General features: G+C 42.9%; 1 pseudogene across 1 annotated transcript in view; it reads right to left on the reverse strand.

The window, feature by feature from the left end:
• Positions 1-3,141: 3,141 nt before the first annotated feature.
• Positions 3,142-23,746, reverse strand: part of LOC106573142 (centrosomal protein of 290 kDa-like) — a 45,167-nt pseudogene continuing 24,562 nt past the window's right edge. The window contains exons 15-33 of the transcript XR_014381034.1: positions 19,654-19,761; positions 18,436-18,651; positions 17,880-17,984; positions 17,798-17,826; positions 16,855-17,061; positions 16,599-16,730; positions 16,114-16,332; positions 13,343-13,423; positions 12,760-12,776; positions 9,743-9,866; positions 6,619-6,753; positions 6,329-6,415; positions 5,955-6,113; positions 5,464-5,803; positions 5,042-5,182; positions 4,749-4,809; positions 4,490-4,582; positions 4,234-4,283; positions 3,142-4,119 (exon numbers count right to left, since the gene is read on the reverse strand). The product of XR_014381034.1 is annotated as a centrosomal protein of 290 kDa-like (transcript). The remainder of the gene's footprint in view (positions 4,120-4,233; positions 4,284-4,489; positions 4,583-4,748; positions 4,810-5,041; positions 5,183-5,463; positions 5,804-5,954; positions 6,114-6,328; positions 6,416-6,618; positions 6,754-9,742; positions 9,867-12,759; positions 12,777-13,342; positions 13,424-16,113; positions 16,333-16,598; positions 16,731-16,854; positions 17,062-17,797; positions 17,827-17,879; positions 17,985-18,435; positions 18,652-19,653; positions 19,762-23,746) is intronic.

Raw genomic sequence — 23,746 nt, forward strand, 5'->3', positions numbered from 1 at the left:
GGTAGTTTCAAAGAGCTGTCAGTCAAGGCGAGCTCATGAATACTGTATAAGCTCCCTGCCCACTCAGCCTGTTCTTTCATGGCTTCCTGATAGAGAAAAGGTACAATTTCTTTAATTCTGAGTATTTTAATAGAGCAAAAATATTATGGGTGATATGTTGGTTATTGAAAAGCTATTTTACTTGGGAAATAGGATGACTGTGCGGAATCCTTAAATCTATCATGCCTATCCAACCGTTGGTCAGTATTCCAGCAGCAGATGTTAAAACTTCCTCGGATTTCAATTCAAACCTGAATACTTAAGTATTTCTCTGTCTTGAGAAGCAGCATATCAATAAGGTCATCCAGTCAACGGTTCCTGATGCCAGACAAAAACGGATATTTCAGTCGATGAAAGAATCTACAGAGGGTGAAAAATCTAAATCATTACCTTTTGTTTATTAACAATGGTCAAATGTCAGTGACGACGACAGAGCGACAGCCTATTTCTCTGACTGCAGCAATAAATAAGCTAAAATGTGTCTCTTATCAGTCCACTGTGTCCACATTGTGACCAGATTTCCTGGTCCCTCTCTGTATGTATGTAAGTTATTAGACAGATTTTTTAAATATAATATTTATTTTAACATAACGATGCCATAAGTAAACGGCGCCACCTGCCAATGATTTTAGAGGGCGGAATAATTATGATTTAAATGGTTTCGCTGTCCAGATCCGTCTATACTTGTAAGATATACTGACACAATGCATGCCTGACTACTTCCGGAGGTGGACAGGAAGATCTGATCACAATCAGATCACAGTGTGTCTTTTGATTGTCTACACCTGTCTAAAAATGTGGACACAATCAGAATGTGGACAAGATCAGGACAAAAGTTAGAACCAGGTATAAACGGAGCTAATGTATTGCTTATAGTACAATCCAGTGAAATACCCTAAATGTGCACTCGACTGGACAATGCTTTGGAGTTACTAGTTTCAGAATGGCATAATGAACTCAATCGTTCTAAAGTCTTTGGGCGCAGGGTTAAATTAACACGTAGCCTATAACGAGGAAAAACCAACACTCCCCTTTGTCAGTGTTGTCAACACTACTAAATTGGAAACTATACTGATATCAAATATATTACTCTAGAAACGACTTGAAACAAGTCTCCCTGTGGCTCAGTTGGTAGAGCATGGTGTTTGCAATGCCAGGGTTGTGGGTTCGATTCCCACGGGGGGCCAGTACAAAAAAATAATAAAAATAAACAAAATGCATGAAATGAAATGTATGCATTCACTACTGTAAGTCGCTCTGGATAAGAGCGTCTGCTAAATGACTAAAATGTAAAATGTAAACTGCTACAGTATGAATTAAATAATCAACAAATATTTTAAGTGACTGCAGGTTTTTTGCTTCTTACATAGTTTTGGAATTAACATAACATTAAGAATTTAAAAACAACGTTATTCTATGGATGTAATTCATTGGTGGGATAGGAAACAAAGGGTGTAGTTTGTGTAGTGCCTGTTGAAGAGTATCTTGCTTTTTACTGCTTGTTATAATGTATGACAGAAATTCCATGTCCATTATCGTGCCCTCTTCACAAATGTCTTAGTGTGTTTTGACCATGATAGTTAGTTAGTGATGTGGACACCGAAGCTCTCAACCTGCTTCACTGCAGCCCCGTCGATGAGAATGGGGGCGTGCTTGGTGCTTGATCACGTTGAGGAAGAGGTTTTTGTTCTGGCACCACACAGCCAGGTCTCTGACCTCCTCCCTACAGGCTGTCTCATCGTTGATCAGGCCTACCACTGTTGTGTCATCGGCAAACTTGATGGTGTTGGAGTCGTGCCTGGCCACGCAGTCATGAGTGAACAGGGAGTACAGGAGGGGACTAAGTACACACCCCTGAGTGGGCCCAGTGTTGAGGATCAGCGTGGCAGACGTGTTGTTGCCTACCCTTACCACCTGGGGGCGGCCCGTCAGGAAGTCCAGGATCCAGTTGCAGAGGGAGGTGTTTAGTCCCAGGGTCCTTAGCTTAGTGATGAGCTTCGTGGGCCCTATGGTGTTGAACGCTAAGCTGTAGTCAAGGAAGAGCATTCTCACATACGTGCTCCTTTTGTCTAAGTGGGAAAGGGCAGTGTGGAGTGCGATTGAGATTGCGTCATATGTGGATCTGTTAGGGCCGTATGCGAATTGGAGTGGGTCTAGGGTATCTGAGAGGATGCTGTTGATGTGAGCCATGACCAGCCTTTCAAAGCACTTCATGGCTACCAACGTGACTGCTACGGGGCGGTAATCATTTAGGCAGGTTACCTTCGCTTCCTTGGGCACAGGGACTATGGTGGTCTGCTTGAAACATGTAGGTATTACAGACTCGGTCAGGGAGAGGTTGAAAATGTCAGTGAAGAAACTTGCCAGTTGGTCCGTGCATGCTTTTGAGTACACGTCCTGGTAATCCGTCTGGCCCAGCGGCTTTGTGAATGTTGCCCTGTTTAAAGGTCTTGTCACATCGGCTACCGAGAGCGTTATCACACTGTCATCCAGAACAGCTGGTGCTCTCATGCATGCTTCAGTGTTGCTTACCACGAAGCGAGCATAAAAGGCATTTGGCTTGTCTGGTAGGCTCGCGTCACTGGGCAGCTCGCGTCTGGGTTTCCTTTGTATTCCGTAATAGTTTTCAAGTCCTGCCACATCTGACGAGCGTCAGATCTGGTGTAGTAGGATTCAATCTTAATCCTGTATTGACGTTTTGCTTGTTTCATGGTTTGTCTGAGGGCATAGCGGGATTTGTTATAAGCTTCCGGATTAGTGTCCAACTCCTTGAAAGCGGCAGCTCTAGTCTTTAGCTCAATGCGGATGTTGCCCGTAAGTCATGGCTTCTGGTTGGGATATATACATGTACAGTCACTGTGGGGACGACATCGCCGATGCAATTATTAATGACGCCGATGACTGAGGTGGTATACTCCTCAATGCCATTGGATGAATCCCGGAACATATTCCAGTCGGTGCTAGCAAAACAGTCCTGTAGTGTAGCATCCGCATCATCTGATCAATACAGAAGTGTCAAGCTTGTAGCGTCATACCCAAGAAGACTCAAGGCTGTAATCGCTGCTGAAGGTGCTTCAACAAAGTACTGAGTAAAGGGTCTGAAACTTTTTATTTCACCAGGTAGGCCAGTTGAGAACAAGTTCTCATTTACAACTGCGACCTGGCCAAGATAAAGCAAAGCAGTTCGACACATACAACACAGAGTTAGTTACACATGGAATAAACAAACACAGTCAATAATAAAAAATATTTAAAAAAATTGTACTTACAGTACTAGTCAAAGGTTTGGACACACCTACTCATTCCAGGTTTTTTTTTTTTGTCGAATTACAGCAAAAACTATGAAATAACATGTAATCATGTAGTAACAAAAAAAAGGGTTAAACTAAATATATTTTATATTTGAGATTCTTCAAAGTAGCCACCCTTTGCCTTTTTGAATACCTTCATGAGGTAGTCACCTGGAATGCATTTCAATTAACAGGTGTGCCTTATTAAAAGTTAATTTGTGGCATTACTTTCCTTCTTAATGCGTTTAAGCCAATCAGATGTGTTGTGACAAGGTAGGGGTGGTATACAGAAGATAGCTCTATTTTGTAAAATACCAAGTCCATAATATGGCAAGAACAGCTCAAATAACAAAGAGAAACGACAGTCCATCATTACTTAAAGACATGAAGTTCAGTCAATCCAGAAAATTTCAAGAACGTTTCTTCAAGTGTAGTCACAAAAACCATCAAGAGCTATGATGAAACTGGCTCTCATGAGGACCGCCACAGGAAAGGAAGACCCAAGTTAAATCTGCTGCAGAGGATAAGTTCATTAGAGTTAACAGCCTCAAATTGCAGTCCAAATAAATGATTCACACAGTTCAAGTAACAGACACATCAACTGAATCAGGCCTTCATGGTCAAATTGCTGCAAAGAAACTACTAAAGGACACCAATAAGAAGTGAGTCTAGATTGATGAGGGGGAAAAAACTATTTAATCAATTTTAGAATACGGCCGTAACGATCCTCGATCTCCTCAAAGAATATCGGGTCAAAGTTCTCCAGTTACTTCATCTTTTTCACTTCGTCCTGGATTCAGGAAGGTATAAAAAAATATGTTCACAGAGGAATAAATTAGAATAAGCCATTATTTTTCTACAATCAAAACAACTCAGATGAGATATAGAGCAGACATCACAATACCTGCAACTGCCTTTTTGTGGCCTTCATCAGGGCTTGCAGCTCCTCATACCCTGACGACAAAAACATGAGACACTTGTTGATGTGGATGTATTGTGCTAGTTAGTTATTGCACCTATTCAGGTTCTGTATCATTCCGGAGTTTATTGAACAATACAAGTTTTGTTTGACAATGCATATATAATAAAGATCTTCCTGCTTTACTTTGAATGAAGTGGAAAGTTGTTAAACAGGACCACATTGTCTTTATAGGTCTCACCTGGCCCAGCAAAGGATGTCCCATACTTCTCACTGTACTCTGAGCTTCTGTACCAGCTCTGCCTTCTCACTCTCCAGCTGATTATTGGTAAATCTATGACAAATGGGACATTCTCGTGACTCAGTGATGGACAACCATTCCCATATTAACTATATGTGAGCCATATGCTTGTAATGCTATACAAAGGCAATCAAGATGGATGCCTCACAAGTTTGTCCACATTGAAGAGCTGGCGAATACACATATGGGATGTATTCACCTCATTGACTGAAACTCGACGCCATCTTTGCTGTGGTGGGAAAGTTTTTCAACAGCTCCACCTTGAGAATAAAAACAAATGTTTGTGTCACCATTAACATAATGTAGCATAGTACTGGAATTCTTCATTTTAGTTCTACAAACCATCTGGTTTGATTGGCCCAGAATGACAATTTGTGCCCCCCATACGGCACCGTATTCCCTATATAATGTACTACTTTTGACGAGGTGCCCACACCCTATTCCCTATGTAGTGCACTATATAAGGAATAGGGTGCCTTATCAGACTCTAACCTGGTCCTGTAGTTGGCTGGTGACTCACTGTGCCCTCTCGTCTTTCCATTGGCTTCTCGCATCTGCAGCCTGACCTCTGAGAGACTGGAGTTCTTCTGGATGATGTCCCGCTCCAGCTCTTTCATCTTACTATCAAACATCCTAAAGGGAGGGAAGGAAACTAACCGCTCTTCAGTCAGCCATCTGTACATGAATGGCATTCTATAGCTAGAAAATGTTAATGCTTTTTTTACATGAACATTTTAGTCACTTAGCAGACATTCTTATCCATAGCACGTTTTATTTTAGCATTAAAGAGTTACAGTAGTAAAAAGACTGGGTTCATCAGGTTTGCTTGTTTTTTTGGGTTACATGAGAACTGAATGGGATTATTCCCATGGAGAATCAATGGTTAACTTGGTTCATTTCAACAGATCTCTCACCTTGTTACCACAGTGGCCTTCCAGGTCTTACTGTCAACCCCCTCAGGGATGACCCTGGACTGGGCTACCACTAGCCGTTGTCTGGCCTCCTCCAGCACAGTCCCCAGCTTCTCATTGCAGCCTCTGTCCTGCAACAAACATTTGCCCTGAGACTTGCCTAAATTTTCTAACTATGCATGCCATGCCAAATTAAATGAAAAGGGGATGGGACACATGCCCTTTTAATCTCTTTGCATAAATGCTTGTTTTCCATCACAATTTTCTCCACTCCTTTGGTTTTGGTCTCCAGTCTGGAGCTCAGCAGTGCTTCAGTGTTTCCTTTGAGCTTCTCATAGTCATTCTAGAGAAGAGAGAACAAGAGGATCAAATATATTTGAACATCATAGACTTCGAGCAGTGTTGAAAGGCTATAAGAGATCCACTGGTCGTTCAAAATGTTATAGGACATTTAATGTCCTATTACACAAGTCAATCATCAGTCAAGAGTTCACTTTGAGTTTTTAATGCTCGCGCTCCAGAGTTGTGAGCTGTTCCTGACTCAGTGCTGCTGGAGTTTTTTTCTTCAGTGTCTCATTCTCCCTCTGCACCACACTCTTCATCAGCCCGATGGTCTTTTCCAACTCTGGCACTGTTTTACCGCTGCGACCTGCCTAGAGTGGACAGGAAAGAGTTTGATTCAGCTTTTTGATCCATTTCTTTCATCATACACATTTACTAGATGGTTAAATTGTAAAGTGAGAATGTCTCTACGAGTCATGACTGTAAAACAAGCGTGAACACAGACAGGTGTTACAGATAGTGGAGACCTATAGCCTGACGACATAGGAATACAACATCTGTATACACAAAAATAGGATAGACCTACCCCACAAACATGGCCCAGTTTTTTCTCCACCTTCGCCTTTTCCTTCTTCAGAACATTGTACATCTCTTTGAGGTCTGAAATGTGGTCCTATCAGTAAAGGAGAGAGAATAATTGGATGAGCTGGTATACAAACATCTCTGGCAGGTCTTGACAGACCAAAGGTCTTAACCTGGTGCATGAACTTAGTTCCAGTGCTTAAGTTCTTGGGCTTCAAGGCCCCAGTCGAAATAAAAGGTGGCTAATGATCTTGAGTCTTGTTTTAAGTCAAAGCCATTTCTTATATTCCATACCTTTAGTCTGGGCAGGTCCTTGTTGGCCTGCTTAAGTTTAAATTGGAGCTCCAGGTTCTCTTAGGAAAGCTTCAGGTTCTTTGTCTGCAGCTCATGCTCATTCTGCGAGGGGATGCCTGAACCTCTCCCTGAGGTCTGGAAAAAGAGAAACATCAGCCATCATGCTTACGCAATCAGAATGCGACGAATCAAAAAAGGAACAATATGTTTTAGGAGGAGAGGAGGGAGAGATTAAGGGAGGAAAGAAAGGAAGTGTAAGTACAGTGGCTGGCGAAAGTATTCACCCCATGGCATTTTCCCTATTTTGTTGGCTTACAACCTGGAATTAAAATGTATTTTTGGGGGGTTTGTATCATTTGATTTACACAACATGCCTACCACTTTGAAGATGCAAAATATTTTGTGAACAAACAAGAAATAAAGACAAAAAAGAAAGAAAACTTGAGCGTGTATAACTATTCATGCCCCCAAAGTCAATACTTTGTAGAGACAACTTTTGCAGCAATTACAGCTGCAAGTCTCTTGGGGTATGTCTCAATCATCTAGCCACTGGGATTTTTGCCCATTGTTCAAGTCATACCACAGATTCTCAGTTGAACTGAGGTCTGGGCTTTGACTAGGCCATTCCAAGACATTTAAATGTTTCCCCTTAAACCACTCGAGTGTTGCTTTAGAAGTATGCTTAAGGTCATTGTCCCGCTGAAAGGTGAACCTCCGTCCCAGTCTCAAATCTCTGGAAGACTGAAACAGGTTTCCCTCAAATTTCCCTGTATTTATCACCATCCAACATTCCTTCAATTCTGGCCAGTTTCCCAGTCCCTGCCAATGAAAAACATCCCCACAGTGAAGCATGGTAGTGGCAGCATCATGCTGTGGGGATGTTTTTCATTGGCAGGGACTGGGAAACTGGACAGAATTGAAGGATGGTGTTCTCTGTTGGGTTTGCGTAGACATAGTGTTTTCATTGATGGCCAAAAAGCTCAATTTTAGTCTAATCTGACAAGAGTACCTTCTTCCATATGTTTGGGGAGTCTCCCACATGCCTTTTGGCGAACACAAAACGCGTTGGATAATTTTTTTCTTTAAGCAATGGCTTTTTTTTCTGGCCACTCTTCTGTAAAGCCAAGCTCTGTGGAGTGTATGGCTTAAAGTGGTCCTATGGACAGATACTCCAATCTCCGCTCTGGAGCTTTGCAGCTCCTTCAGGGTTATCTTTGGTCTCTTTGTTGCCTCTCTGATTAATGCCCTCTTTGCCTAGTTCATGAGTTTTGGTGGGCGGCCCTCTCTTGGCAGGTTAGTGGTGCCATATTCTTTCCATTTTTTAATAATGGATTTAATGGTGCTCCGTGGGATGTTCAAAGTTTCAGATATTTTTTAATAACCCAACCCTCATCTGTACTTCCCCACAATTTTGTCTCTGACCTGTTTGGAGAGCTCATTGGTCTTCGTGGTGCCCCTTGCTTAGTGGTGTTGCAGACTCTGGGGCCTTTCAGAACAGGTGTGTGTGTGTATATATACTGAGATCATGTGACACTTAGATTGCACACAGGTGAACTTTATTTGACTAATTATGTGACTTCTGAAGGTAATTGGTTGCACCAGATCTTATTTAGGGGCTTCATAGCAAAGGGGGTGAATACATATGTACGCACCACTTTTCTGTTTTTTATTTTTTCTAATTTTTTGAAATAAGTTATTTTTTTCATTTCACTTCACCAATTTTGACTATTTTATGTATGTCCATTACATGAAATCCAAATGAAAATACACTTAAATTACAGGTTGTAATGCAACAAAATAGGAAAAACGCAAAAACGCCAAGGGTTATGAATACTTTTGCAAGGCACTGTAGGTGACCACATGGATAAACATACAAACTTAGCGCATAGGACTAGAATGAGGTACAGTACACAGACTGGGAGCCTAATATGCTATTAAGACAAACACTGCGGGCACTTTCTGCTAACTCAAAAATTACACTAGCATCTTGGCAGGTCAGAAGCCAGGGGCTGCCTTTTGTACCTTATGAGTTTTGGGAGACTTAGATTTCAGCTTTTCACTTCTTTTCTCACTGTCATCAGTAATGACCTCTGAATCCAGCTTGGCGCCATGGATACTCTCTGAAGTAAACTCAAGCTCGCTTTCGCTGACATCCTCAGTGTCGAGTTCCTTGATGATACAACTGTCAGATTCGCCGTCACTGAGGTCAGCGCTGGGGTCAGCGTTCGGCTCCATTATCCTCTTCTTTCCCGACCGTTTTCGCCACTGTCCCACTTCCCACTTTCACCTCATTTCCACCTCCCTCTGTTTCTCCATCTCCGTCACCCCCTGCATCATCTGTCCCCATCACACTACCTGCTGTTACCCCTTCTTGCTCAGATGCAGGTTTAGCTGACTCAGGCCTCTCAGAGGTTGATGGCTCACCAGCCACTGGCTCACTTCCCTCTGGACTCTGGGATTTGGTTACATTCAAATACAGCACAGTATTACTTGTGGAATCCTGTCTGGCAATGATATTCTCCTTTATGCTTTTGTCCACTAGTTCATAAACAGCCACCTCATTGACGTTCTCCTGCTTGGACTCTCTGTCAGCCTCTTCTGTTTCCCCTTTTTCTGCATCTCTCTCTGCTGCTTCATTTTCGGTCTGTTCTTCATCTCCTCCCTCTCCAGTCACATCTGTTCTTTCCTGTTCTCCACTCTCAGCCCTGCTTGGTTTCTCTGTCGGCTCTGCCTCAGGTACGCCATCATTTGTTTCATCCAAGTCTGCCTGGGTTTCTTTCTGCTCTTGGTTTGGGTTTAGCTCCCCCTCCTGGCCTAAGCTGTCAGCAGCCTCCTTGTGGGCTGACGTGCTGTCTATCTGAGAGGCTATGCTGTCATTGGCTAAAGGTGTCATGACAGTGTCTTTCTCATGGCCATCACCAACATCAAACGTCAGAGAACAAAGACTTTTTAAGGACATGGACTATGAATGGGATTGAGGAGCGGATGCAAGAGAAAAAAAGGAAAGAATAAGAGTAAGTGAAGATGAAGTAAAGATGCACAAAGAAGAAAGGGTAGCAAATTAACGTTAACGACCGGATAATAAAAGCACAAATGTAAATAACAAGTGTAAAAGGAGACATACAGAGGGCCTGGAGGGGGGCTCCTTTGACATCTGGCTCTCCAGGGAGTGAAGCCTGTCCTTTAGGTAGAGGTTCCTCAGGTTCATGTCCTCCATGGCAGCATCTCTGGGTAGGGCTTACTGCTGCCTGGAATAAAGGAAAGGTAAGGGAAGTGTTGGTCTGGGTTGGTTAGCTTATACTGCAAGCACAAGTTCTCCAAGCACCAAGATTGATACCACCACTGTTGATATGGCACCATCATCTTAGGTGTATACAAACATTTCACAATCTAGGCTTATGTTCTCCCATCATCTTTGTGACCTTTCAGCTTAAAGGTAAATTTCACTGCTACATTTCCTGGTTGTAAGCAAACCACAATATACAGAATTCATAGCGATTTTAGGACGTATTACCAACCCTGTCAAGGTTGATCTGTTTGAGAATGGGTGTCAACAGGTAGCTAACTTTACTCACTGGACCAGCCACTCGTTCATTGAACATAGCTTGCGAATAACTATTTATTTTTCTTTGTATGTCTACAACAACTATACAGTTTAGTCATGGTGTGATGCTCAGTACCTGGATGTGCAAACTGCAAGCAAAGACTGCTGGGGAAACATTTAATCAGTTACCTTACTAAGAAGTTGAGTAGAGGTAACGTAGCTAACTTAGTTAACTAGCTAGCGAAATACATCTGTTTATCTAACCTAAAATCTTGCTATAGCTAGCTTTCATAATACGGTGACTAGACATTCCAAAGCAAATCAATGTAATTATCCAGCTGCTATGCTATCTGGCAATGGGATTTGTAACTTTGCAAGCTAACTTTATCTACAGTAGGTTACGTTAGCTACAGCCTACTGCAGTGGTTCCCAAACTGTGGGGCGCACCGAATGGTTGTTTTCTAAGGAACTCTAATAGTAGCATGCACAATGTGCAATTTCAAAATTGGGTAGTGCATCATCAGTTTTCCTTTTGTCATGTCAGTTGTTGCATACCTTAGAGAGCTATTTATAACTTGTAAGAAATGTCCAGAGCAACTAACCCATATCAGCTAACGTTTTGTAGCGAGGTTTTTTTAACCCATAGGTTTTGTTGTAATGTTTGAGTCACTCAAATATCACATGAATACACATTAGATATGGCAAAATGTATACAATTGCAAGAAAATGAGCTTTAAAACTGCAAAATGTAATCTGCACAACATGACAAAATGTGTAGAATTGCAGGAAACAAGCTTTAAACCTGCAAAATGTTGTCTCCGCCAACTGGAGGAGCGTGAACAGTTTGTGTCACGAACCGTGCTTGTGCCCAAAGAAATAGACATGGCGTGCACGGGATGTTACCCAATGCTGGAAGGGGGGGCATGAGAGAAAAAGTTTGGGAACCCCTGGCCTACCGTATCTAACCGATAGCTAGGTAACTAACTACCACAGAGGCTAACGTGACTGGCCTATGTGTTCTATTTACAGAGTCTGATACCATCAACATTGCAGCGGCATCAACATCAATCTTTCCATGACTCCATGATGAGTGAATAAATATACTGGAGCTAGGCATGAACATGGTCCGTGTCTTGTTATCATAGTTAGTGTGTTTAAGTAGGCTAAAACTTGTACTGTAGTTCTCTGGATTATGGACACATAGTTGATTGTTTATGCAAAGCTTGAAGTCTAAATTGGAGAAAAGCAGAGTTAAAAGTAAGGAGGGTGTGGGTGACTGACTGGTGTCTGTTTGGGGTTTGGTATTGTGTGTGAAGGTTAGTATGCATGATCTATTGACAGGAGGTAGATGGGTGGATATAGTACCTTGTTTTAGTGTGATGGGGACAAAGTAGTAAAATGTTGGCTAATCACTGACTATTGTATATCCTACAGACTAATCCTGCTGCTGCTCCTGATGATGACCCTGACACCAGCTTTAGTAGTACAGATCCGGTAGACCCATTGGACGAAAGCTTTCAGCCGGGAACAAGGTCAAGCTCAAAATCATCTGACTCGGAAGAGGAAAAGACTGCACGGGGCTGGCAAGAGCCAAAGTGTCTATGAGTCCAAGGTCATCGAGATCATGATTTTCTGCTAGACCAGCTGCCATTGCCCAACACAAGACTAGGTTCACCAAGCTGAAGCACATTCAGGACCCTGCCTGAAACATTCAGCCAACACAGTAGACTGATGTTGAAGTATAATATGGAATGCCTAGTATGCTCATAACTGCATTACGGTGTAGATATTTATATCTCTTGTACATATGTGTATAATCGAGTTTGATAAAGTGACAAGTAACTAAATGTTTCCAGCTGCATCAGAAACCAATAAAGTGTTGACTTCAACTTCACAATGAATATCACAATTCATTGTGATATTCATAAAATGTATTTGGAAGTAACTAGCTACAATCTTACTGCTAAAACAAATTATGTAGGGAGTTGGTGAATCAGTTCACCTTTAATTTGTTGTCAAGTAAACTTGTTTCAATAAAACAGTAGATTAGTCTGTCAATGTAGCTATTAAGTAGACATGGCTTGTATTCGAGACAAATGTTATTTGCTCTGGAGACCAAGATGAGTTTACATAGCAGCGTGCAGGAACAGTTATGGCAATGTATGACAAAAACAGTAGAAGAAAAATATACTACTAACGCCTATAAATACTACAGTTATACAAATGGAATACTTGCATATGGTGTGTTTGGGGGGTGCAGTGAGGTGTTTAGAGCTACTTTTGCAGTTGCAAATGAGAACTTGTTCTCAACTAGCCTACCTGGTTAAATAAAAAAATAAAATACTTTGATAGAGATTGTTGTTACGGACCTTTCACATCCCTTGAATTGCTCAAATGGCCCCAACAACACACACAGGCAAGGGGATTCCGTGTCTTGTGCCTAGCTTCTCACCACATAGAACAAACTCCCCAAATAATCTGTAGGCTACCAAGCGGTGATGTCTGTAAGAGAATGACAAAAACACTATTAGACTTTCATGGGCAATCATTGTGTACTGTCTGTATTCCTACTGTAGCAGCACGATGCAGAATCTTACAGACACACGTTAGCTAGCTATAACACAGGTATACACTGAGTGTACAAATCATTAAGAACACATGCTCTTTCTATAGACATAGGCTGACCAGGTGAATGCTATGATCCCTTATTGATGTCACTTGTTAAATCCACTTTAATCAATCAGTGTAGATGAAGGGCAGGAGACAATTGAGACAGATTATGTATGTGTGAAATTCAGAGGGTGAATGGGCAAGACAAAATATTTAAGTGCTTTTGAACTGGGTATTGTAGTAGGTTCAGGCATACCGGTTTGTGTCAAGAACTGCAATGCTGCTGGGTTTTTCATGCTCAACAGTTTCCCGTGTGTATCAATAATGGTCCACCACCCAAAGGACATCCAGCCAACTTGACACAACTGTGGGAAGCATTGGAATCAACATGGGCCAGCATCCATGTGGAACGCTTGACACCTTGTAGAGTCCATGCCCCGATGAATTGAGGCTGTTCTGAGGGCAAAAGAGGAGGGGTGCAACTTAATATTAGGAAGGTGTTATTAATGTTTTGTACACTCAGTGTAGACATCTGTGGCATTGTGTTGTGTGATAAAACTTCCCATTTTAGAGTGGCCTTTGATTGTCCCCAGCACAAGGTGCACCTGTGTAATGATCATGCTGTTTAATCAGCTTCTTCATATGCCACACCTGTCAGGTAGATGGATAGGAGATTAATTCAATTTTTGTGCATATGGAAAGTTTCTGGGACCTTTTATTTCAGCTCATGAAGCATGGGATCAACACTTTACAATTTGAGTTTTTATTTTTGTTCAGTATACTGGAGGTGATGCAATAGTATAATAATAGGCAGAGCAAGCACGTTTTGGTTAATTCTGGTATATCATACAAATAAATCAATCACAGCACGTTTTTGGACTCATTCAGCAGTATTTACCTGATTAAACACAATACCATTGGAAATGAATGGTCAATTAAAGGTCTTTTTTAAAACATGCACATTATAAACTGCACACGCACCAGAAACCCTGTTGTTTTGTCAAGTGGCAATGAATCACTTAACGATTAGGAGGGGGGATATACACTGTTGAAACTACCACAACTCAAAAACCACATGGACACTGGAGATATTTGTACATCACTAGTTAGAGGACAACCTGCAAAACACAGTCAGCTACATTTTTGAATGTTGCATTTTGAAATGAGGGGCACCAACCAAACAAAGACAAATGCAACACTGTTTTGTCAATCACTCATATCGATTATCACATTGAAATAAATTGCACGAGAGGTGGCAGATGAGGTTGCACATCCTGTTAAAACTAACACAGCTCAAAAACCACACAAAATCTGATAATAATTTGTAGATCACCGGTTAGAGGACAGCGACAGTAGCTACATTTTGAAGTGTTGCATTTTCATTTAAGTGGGTCACCAATGTGGTAAGTGTAACCACAGAAGGCTTGCAAAACAGACCAAACAGACAAGACCGGGATTTGGGGTTTGAGAAGTCAATGAAAGAAGTGAAAAATTCTTCCTTACGTTGTTAATTTACTCAAAATCTAAAGGTGCAACCTAGATTTGAGTCAATGTTTTAAGTAGTTGAACATGTTATTATTCCAACCTTGTGAATGTCACAAACTGACACGTTTTCATTTTTGTCAAAAACAACTTTATATCGAAGGAGTGCCTTTGATTTGATGGCCTGCACATGCGCAGTTTGGTGCGAGACGACCGTTATGCCCGATGTCCACCAGATTAATATGCATTTGGTTTTGCCGATATCTAGCCCGCATTTTACATACCTAATGCACATATGCTTCGCTTTTGAACTAGCTAAAAGCTAGTTTGTACCACCACATGTTAAAGCAACGCACAAGTTGAATAATATTGAACGCATGCGGTACACAGAACACACCGCAACCTAGTGCGGCACTGCCAAAGTAGCGTTGTGGACTGCTTCATTGACAATGAATGGCAATCGCTGCCAGGCAAGGCTCTGCTGATATCCAGGTGTACAGTAAGTTTAAGTGGTAAGGTGTTGGGACTGCTGTTGGGACTCCGCTGTTGCGCCAACTTTATGTAGGACCTAACAGTTTGAGGGCACAGGTGTGTCACCATTATAGTGCAATTAATGTATTGTTTAGTGTTGTGTTCTGTAGTGGTTTGCTGGCAAGATTTACATGCTAAAATCGCCACTGTATTGGGTGTACAACTGTCAATTACACCATTATTTAATCTGCAGTTATTCTTCTGCTATTTATTCTGTTACCAATACTATTTCCATGATAAAGTTTACAATTATTATATCTCATCTTAACTAAATGCAATCTATGAGCTACCAAAATGTAAGTAGGTATATCTAGCTGTCTGATAATACAGTCTGATGAAAATGGCTTGGAGTGCATTGAGTCAATGTTCCTAAACATAGCAATGTGAATGCAAAGAGGACTTGGACCACAAAATAGGTGAAGTGAACTGGCAAGAGAGTTGAGTCCTCATTCAAAAACAAGGGCAGCATGTGAATCCAAAGAGAACGGAGTTATTTAGCTTATTTTTTTCTTTGTTGCAGAGTTCACTTTAAAGAGCACTGAGATTGGTTATTTTAAAGAGGATTATATGTGAAAACACCTAAAATAGGAATGCATCGGTCGGCAGGAGCACAAACCGATTCAAACATTACGTGGTTCACTAATGTTTTTAACTCATTGTTTTATTCTGAATAAAGCTGCATTATATTAATTGGCTAAATGCCATGCTTATGTCTAAAGATAAATATTGTCATAGTACTAGCTCACAACATTTTTAATCTGCAAAAATGACAAGTTTATCAGTGGGTGATGTTGATTTCTGATAAAAAGTGGGGGGACAAAAAGCATAAATTGCCCCCACCCCTAATCTGATAGTAGGGTGGTAGATACTCAGTCTGCCCTATGGCTCAAATCACGTACTTACATACACCTGACATCACACACATGTAAAATAAATTGGTGCATCAAATCATATCGCAACAATTCGTTCCCCTAATCAAACTGAATCCCACCGAATAGTTCTTAAACTAAAACAGATAGTTCCTATATCTTATCGGAGGCCATGCATCTGGATGCGTATCGAATCCTTCATGAAAGGAGAGATGCACATCCCTATAGTATATGTTGCCCACTCACAAACCATTGCAACAATGACATATATTTCTCACTCATTTAAACATTTAGAGAGTAAAAAAATCCTCTCAAACACAATTTAACTGGACGGTCTAGATTAGAGCCTCCATAGTGTCTGTGTAGCAGCTTGGACATTTGACGTCCGTAATAATAAGACTGTCCCTACACCCTAGTTTACTAATTGAACACAGAAATCAGTATGAGTGTGACACACACCTGCAGGCCGCTATTGAGCCTCTTGATTCTCTGTTTGAGCTCCTGGATCTCATCTCTCTCCTCCTTCTCCCCCTGCAGCTTGCTCTGGGTCTTCAGGCTCTTCTGGAGGTCCCTGTTAAGGCCCTTCACCTCCTCCTTCAGGGTGTTCTCCCTCCTACACCCCACCTTCACAGCCTCCTTCGCTCCTTGGAGCTCCTCGTTTAGCTCCTGAACACGAGCCTGATGGGAATTGGGAATAACCTTGCGATTAACATCTCTTGTGTATGCAATGGATGTATTGTGCTGCTTCATGATATGTTTCTATACTTCCAGTGTAAATGCAGATAGATTCCGTGACATGTCTGGCTGGGAATGAAAACATTTAATCAGGAGAATGTTAGTCCTTTGTGTTTATAGTTTGAAATGATGTAAGTGTTAGTGTTTATGAGCAAAGTAGCTATTAGCCTAGTAGCGAATATGCTATGAGAGAGTGTGTGATAACCAACCTTGAGTTCCTTGGTGTGCTTGTCTACCAGCACATCGAGGTTCTCCTCTCTGTGAGTTGCGATGGATATGATATGCTGCTTAGCATGGGATGTCATCTCTGCCCTCAGCTTCAACAGGGCCTTACTCAGAGCCTGAGACATAGACAAAGGGGGAGAAAGGGAAAAACGAGAGTCATAAGACACTACTGTACACAGGGTCAGTTGTAGAGAGATAAGACCAAAAGACAAGGCCAATAGGTATCTCTCTAGTCTTCACCTTCAGTTGTTTCTCTTTCTGGTTGAGCTGTGATTTGAGTCTCTCCACCAGGTTATTCATGGTATTGCTGGGTCGAGCGGACGTTTCTGGGCCTCCAGCTCTGTGCGGAGGTAGTGCAGCTCCTTCTCCATCTGACCCAGCTAAGCCCGCTGCTCCTCAGCCTCCCCTGACAGGGCCTTAGCCTAGGCTGCATGATGCTCCTCCAGCCTGGAACACACACAGTGGGGTTAGGCTAAGCTAAACCCAGGGCACAGGCCAACTTGGTTAAACACTGTTTGTATCAAATCAAATTTTATTGGTCACATACACATGGTTAGCAGATGTTATTGCGAGTGTAGCGAAATGCTTGTGCTTCTAATTCCGACAGTGCAGCAATATCTAAAAAGTAGTCTAACAATTCCACAACAACTACCTAATACACACAAATTTACGTAAAGGAATGGAATAAGAATATATACATATAAATATACGGATGAGCAATGACCGAGCGGCATAGGCAAGATGCAATAGATGGTATAAAATATAGTATATACATATGAGACGAGTAATGCAAGATATGTAAACATGATTAAAGTGACTAGTGATCAATGGGATGAAATTATATTAACAAAGACAATTTAAGAAAAAACTGTTTTATATATTTAAAATGGCTAATACTTTCACTTTATCCTTGACCATTTCTATCAGAAAATCTATTATATTATAATGTAATCCATTTCCAGGCCTGGGATGCGATCAAGCCAGTGACTTCCTTTCTCTGAGGTGTGTGCCTTGGCCTGCATGGCTGTGAAGTTCCTCTGCCTGTCCAGCTCTTTAGTGAGGCCTTTCAGCCGGTCAGTCAGGGAGGAGTGAAAAGGTGTCCCCAAATAAAGAACAATGAGTGACATCATAAAAGTCCATAGCAATGCTGTATTTGAGGTAGAGATCATTGATCCAGACTTACAAAATTCTGGGAACTTCCACCTGGGATTTCTGAACCAAGACCAAGAGAGACACATTAGAGAGTGTGGGACTATGTTACATACCAGCGCAGTTTGTTTGAAGCGGTCCAGGGAGGTGTCAGTGTGCAGGTCCAGTTTCTGGTGCAGTGTCCTCACCTCCTCATATCTCCTGGTGATGTCCTCCTGCTCCTGGGGTAACAGAGGAAGGCCAAAGATGTCAGAACCATCCCAGTACACATCAAAATCACACACAGACAGACAAACAAGTGTATGCACATAACAGAGACACGGCAAAATAGCATCTTGCACCCTCTCTTTCGCACATACTCTCTACATACATTTACATTTTAGGAATTTAGCAGATGCTCTTATCCAGAGCGACTTACAGGAGCAAATTAGGGTAAAGGGCCTTGCTCAAGGGCACAGACAGATTCAAACAAACGACCTTTCGGTTACTGGCCCAACGCTCTTGACCGTTAGGATACCTGCCGCCCCATCAAAACATTAGTTGGACTTTCACTCCAAATTGGTTGGTATACAAGAAAGATGTGTACATAATGTCTTGTAGCTCTCTTATAGTTCTATATCTATTGTATTTACCTGTAGGTAAATACAATAGGTTCTGGTACTTCTTAAGGACCTCTTCCATGTGATCCAGGAGGCCCTGCAGGTTGTTGATGGTCTGGTGTGCCACTTTGAGGGCTGGTTGGCTCTCTGCCTGGTCCTGCTGGTGCTTGGCCAGGTTTGCCAGGAGTCTCTCCCTTTCTGCAGCCGTAGGGAGCCGCAGACGCAGCTCGTTGATATCCCTGTCCATAGAAAGGACATTCTGCTCTGCCTTCCACAGGGCTGACTCCTTCTTTCAGCTTCTGCACAGGGAGAACAAAAAGAAAGACAGGCTCAGAGATGATGGCTATGTTCCAATATCCATACTAGCATACCCCTTAGAATGCAAGGCTAATAGACTTATACAATGCCCTTGTCACAGAGGTACTTCTCAACCTGATTCCAAGCTGTTGCCTTGAAGCGCGCGTCAGTGGTATTGGAAGTCCGCTGTAATGTGTATACTAAGGAGCTGAAAGTAATACTGTACCTCATCCAGAGTTCTGCAGGTGAACTAGGTCTTCAGCATGGTGCGGACGTTATCTTTGATTTTCCCCAAGGCAAAGTCCAGCTGGTGGACTAGGGGCAGGCTGGGGTCTGGCAGAGCACCAGTAGCCTCTTCAAACACACCAGGGTTAAGTGAGACTAAGACTCAAAATTGGTTGACTTGGCAGCAAATGGTTTGAGACAGTGTTACTTATGATTAATTTATCATGCATGGCTAAATGATTTATTGAACATGAATTGAGCATTCAAGTACAGTCATTCCTATTGGCAGAAAGTTGGAAGGAAGGAAGAGGTGGTGTTTGCTTGGTTGGGCCTAGGACATTTTACATTGAACTCGTCATTACATCTGGTTGGCAAGCATGAGAATGGTTTGTGTATGTAGTGTATGGTCGATGAAACAGTGGAGCATGTGTTGTTGTATTGTTGTAAGTATGTTAAAGAGAGGGACAGATTGAGGTGTAGGGTCAATGACGTTGGATGGAGTTGGGGATGAGGAGGGTCTGTTAGAAGTTAGTAGGGATCTTTTTTACTTTCTTAGTAGTACAGAATTAGGTAGGAGGATTTAGGATTATGGGTTTGTTTCATAGCAATGTAGAGCTATATAGACCGTGAATGACCACACACCAGTACAGTAGGAGGTGGCATGCACCTTAAACGCTTGTTTGCAGACCGCCATTATACTACAAAAAAAGAAGAATAGGATGCCATTTGGGGTACAACCAGTGTGTGTGTGTCTGGTGTTAGACAGGACCTTCTGGGTAGAGCCGATGATTTGGTTCTGCTGTTTCTCATAGAGGTAAAGCTGGCGCTCCAACTCCACCTCTCTCTGATCCCAAGACAATTGTAGCTCCTCCTGAACCTGGGGGTGGGGGAGAGACAAAGGGTGTTTCTTAAAATGCATTCTACCATGCTCCACACTCTCATGCTCCGAGTTCGTTCGCCGAGGAAGTTCTCTTGAGTATGTTCTTGTGAGGACGAGAGTGTGGAGACAAAATAAAAATGTGCACTTGAGAACCACTGCACACTCCCATGCTACTGCATTACCTTTGACCAATACAGGCGAAACAGGATAACTAGGCCTACATAAAGCAAACGCAAGCTTGTAATTGTGCATTTGAAAGTATTCAGACACCTTGACATTTTACACATTTTGTTATGTTACAGCCTTATTCTAAAATGTATTGTTTTTTTCCTCATCAATCTACTCACAATACCCCATAATGACAAAGCAAATGTATAAAAAAAATAAAACTGAAATACCTTAATTACATAAGTATTCAGACCCTTTACCATGAGACTCGAAATTGGGCTCAGGTGCTGTTTCCATTGATCATCCTTGAGATGTTTTAATTGATTGGACATGATTTGGAAAGGCACACACCTGTCTATATAAGGTCCCACGGTTGACAGTGCATGTCAGAGCAAAAACCAAGCCATGAGGTCGAAGGAATTGTCTGAGAGCTCCGAGACAGGATTGTGTCGTGTCACAGATCTGGAGAAGGGTACCAAAAATGTCTGCAGCATTGAAGGTCTCCAAGAACACATTGGCCTCCATCATTCTTAAACGGAATAAGTTTTGAACCACCAAGACTCTTCCTAGAGCTGGCTGCCTGTCCAAACTGAGCAATAGGGGGAGAAGGGCCTTGGTCAGGGAGGTGACCAAGAACCAAATGGTAACTCTGACAGAGCTCCAGAGTTCCTCTGTGGAGATAGGAGAACCTTCCAGAAGGACAACCATCTCTGCAGCACTCCACCAATCAGGCCTTTGTCGTAGAGTGGCCAGATGGAAGCCACTCCTCAGTAAAAGGCACGACAGCCTGCTTGGAGTTTGATAAAAGGCACCTAAATGACTCAAAAGGCACCTAAATGTCCTGAATGTCAAGCGTCACGTCTGGAGGAAACCTGGCACCATCCCTACGGTGAAGCATGGTGGTGGCTGCTGTGGGGATGTTTTTCAGCGGCAGGGACAGGGAGACTAGTCAGGATCGAGGGAAAGATGAACAGAGCAAAGTACAGAGAGATCCTTGATGAAAACCTGCTCCAGAGCACTGAGGACCTCAGATTGGGGCGAAGGTTCACCTTCTAACAGGACAACGACCCTAAGCACACAGCCAAGCCAACGCAGGAGTTGCTTCGGGACAATGTCCTTGAGTGGCCCAGCTAGAGCCCGGACTTGAACCCGATCGAACATCTCTGGAGAGACCTGAAAATAGCTGTGCAGTGACAGAAGGATCAGTAGTAGAAACGTAGAATGCTATATAAATAGCATGAAATTGGACTACTGCGCAAATGAGGGGTATTGTGAGACTATAGTAATGGGCCGTGTTGGAAGTAGCAATGGTTACTTTTGTAAAATTGTCGGTATATCAGTAATGACGACTCATGTCACATGGATTGGTTAGTGGTAACTGGGGGACCGATGGGAGGACAGAGGATGCTGTTATTCAAATATCACAAATGATGTTGTCAGGAAATAACCCATGTGTTGCAGTGTGCATATCCTCAGGTAGAACCAAGATATAACCAAGGGCACGGGCTGAATTCTGGAGATTGAGTGTAAATCAAGAGACACCAGGCAGGGGTGTTGGAACAGCATTGCTTTGAGAGACACACTACTTCGAACAGTACCTGCAGTGGTTAAGATCGTCATGTCACTCCTTGGGGGGTGCATAGTTTTCACGTGAACTGAGGTCCAACTGCATAATGGGTGAGTGAAGACACCATGACACAGGAAGCGGAGCGAGAGAGAGACTAGATTCCACTGTAAGACATACAGATGGTTGGGTCTAGAAATTACTATAAACCTCATAGTTGGTTTGGGGTTGTCACGACTCCCGCCGAAGTCGGCCCCTCTCCTTGTTCGGGCGGCGTTCGGCGGTCGACGTCACCGGCTAACTAGTTGCCACCGATCGATGTTTCACTGTTCGTTTGGTTTTGTCTTTATTGTGTACACCTGTTTTTGATTTCCCTATTTAACCCTCTGCATTTCCTGTTTGTCTTGTTGGTGATTGTTTCCTGTTTTGTGTTGTTGGAGGTGTTTCTCCAAACAATGTATTTTTTCTATGAGAAGATTTGTTGATATTTTGAGTAAACATGTTTGTTTACATTTATCCCTGTGTCCTGCGCCTGACTCCTCTACTTCTCTAAGAAATCCATTACAGGGGTTTAGCTGCTTTATGGGTTAATGCATCATATGATAGAGAATAGAGGGGTAATGGTACTGTGAACAATGTGTTGAAGGCATTGATGTAAAAGCAGATACAGTGCTGAGTTCCCTCAAGAGGATGGAACGTGGATTAGGGATACGTACTTGCATATCAGGTGTCGTGCCTATCATGTGAAATGGAGAAGATGGGGAACAAAGTGAAAATGACATGACTTGGGAACACTTCTCGGAACCTGGGGCCTAAAGGGGAAGACTGGGTGAAAGCATGAGGAAGCTTTTTAGAGCTTTAATTTTTGTGGAACCCAGCAGGAAACTATCTTGGAGGCATAGAGTCAGGTGAAGAGAGAGTGGGAATTGTCATGGTTTCAGACGTGTATATATACTGCTCAAAAAAATAAAGGGAACACTTAAACAACACATCCTAGATCTGAATGAAACAAATAATCTTATTAAATAATTTTTTCTTTACATAGTTGAATGTGCTGTCAACAAAATCACACAAAAATAATCTATGGAAATCCAATTTATCAACCCATGGAGGTCTGGATTTGGAGTCACACTCAAAATTAAAGTGGAAAACCACACTACAGGCTGATCCAACTTTGATGTAATGTCCTTAAAACAAGTCAAAATGAGGCTCAGTAGTGTGTGTGGCCTCCACGTGCCTGTATGACCTCCCTACAATGCCTGGGCATGCTCCTGATGAGGTGGCGGATGGACTCCTGAGGGATCTCCTCCCAGACCTGGACTAAAGCATCCGCCAACTCCTGGACAGTCTGTGGTGCAACGTGGCGTTGGTGGATGGAGCGAGACATGATGTCCCAGATGTGCTCAATTGGATTCAGGTCTGGGGAACGGGCGGGCCAGTCTATAGCATCAATGCATTCCTCTTGCAGGAACTGCTGACACACTCCAGCCACATGAGGTCTAGCATTGTCTTGCATTAGGAGGAACCCAGGGCCAACCGCACCAGCATATGGTCTCACAAGGGGTCTGAGGATCTCATCTCGGTACCTAATGGCAGTCAGGCTACCTCTGGCGAGCACATGGAGGGCTGTGCGGCCCCCCAAAGAAATGCCACCCCACACAATGACTGACCCACCGCCAAACCGGTCATGCTGGAGGATGTTGCAGGCAGCAGAACGTTCTCCACGGCGTCTCCAGACTCTGTCACGTCTGTCACGTGCTCTGTGTGAACTTGCTTTATTCTGTGAAGAGCACAGGGCGCCAGTGGCGAATTTGCCAATCTTGGTGTTCTCTGGCAAATGCCAAACGTCCTGCACGGTGTTGGGCTGTAAGCACAACCCCCACCTGTGGACGTCGGGCCCTCATACCACCCTCATGGAGTCTGTTTCTGACCGTTTGAGCAGACACATGCACATTTGTGGCCTGCTGGAGATCATTTTGCAGGGCTCTGGCAGTGCTTCTCCTGCTCCTCCTTGCACAAAGGCGGAGGTAGCGGTCCTGCTGCTGGGTTGTTGGCCTCCTCCACGTCCCCTGATGTACTGGCTTGTCTCCTGGTAGTGCCTCCATGCTCTGGACACTACGCTGACAGACACAGCAAACCTTCTTGCCACAGCTCGCATTGATGTGCCATCCTGGATGAGCTGCACTACCTGAGCCACTTGTGTGGGTTGTAGACTCCGTCTCATGCTACCACTAGAGTGAAAGCACCGCC

This window comes from Salmo salar, chromosome 16 (genome assembly GCF_965601325.2).
Source record: "Salmo salar chromosome 16, fSalSal1, whole genome shotgun sequence".
Lineage (NCBI taxonomy): Eukaryota > Metazoa > Chordata > Actinopteri > Salmoniformes > Salmonidae > Salmo > Salmo salar.